Genomic DNA, 702 nt, shown 5'->3' with positions numbered 1-702 from the left:
CGCTTTTAGGTTTGGTAGTGCTTAAGTTAAATTTTTGTTGTATTTGGCCATCACTGATATACGACGCGGAGCTTGTTATGTAGATTCTACAGTAGATGTCATTCTAGATTTTTTTTTATAACGATTTTTTTTTTTTTTTACTTCGGTTTTATCGCCTTTAGGTATAATTGCATCTATTAAAACCCTTGATAGAAACGGTGCTGTTGTTATTTTTAAGGTTTTAAGATATTTCAATTTTTTATGATTTAATTACAGAGTTAATGATTAAAAACAAAAACAAAAAAAAGAAGATAATAATTTTGATATTTTTAATTTCTAATAATGTTTCTACTTTCATATATATACAGAAAGTGTGGATCTTCCGCCGCCAGGATCTATTTTTATTATTTTTTGCTCGAGAACTACATTTCAATCCTATTTCTATGACGTATCTATCTTTTAATATTCAGGTTTTATAACTGTTGTTCGCTGTTTAGTTTTGTCATATTTGTTTTTTATGTATAGCTGTATATCTCCAGAATCTCCAAAAGCTAATCAATGGGTTGCTTGCCTTTGGGTTACGCACCTATGGTTTAATTACAATCCGCCAGTAATCCTATAATTGCAATTCAGCAACAGTATTTGTTTTTTTTTTTCATGAAATATTATACTATTAAACCGCTGACAAAAATCATATGCTTATATTTCCTAATCTGTGAAGTT

This window comes from Penaeus monodon, chromosome 32 (assembly GCF_015228065.2).
Source record: "Penaeus monodon isolate SGIC_2016 chromosome 32, NSTDA_Pmon_1, whole genome shotgun sequence".
NCBI lineage: Eukaryota > Metazoa > Arthropoda > Malacostraca > Decapoda > Penaeidae > Penaeus > Penaeus monodon.
This window is presented reverse-complemented; position numbering follows the sequence as displayed.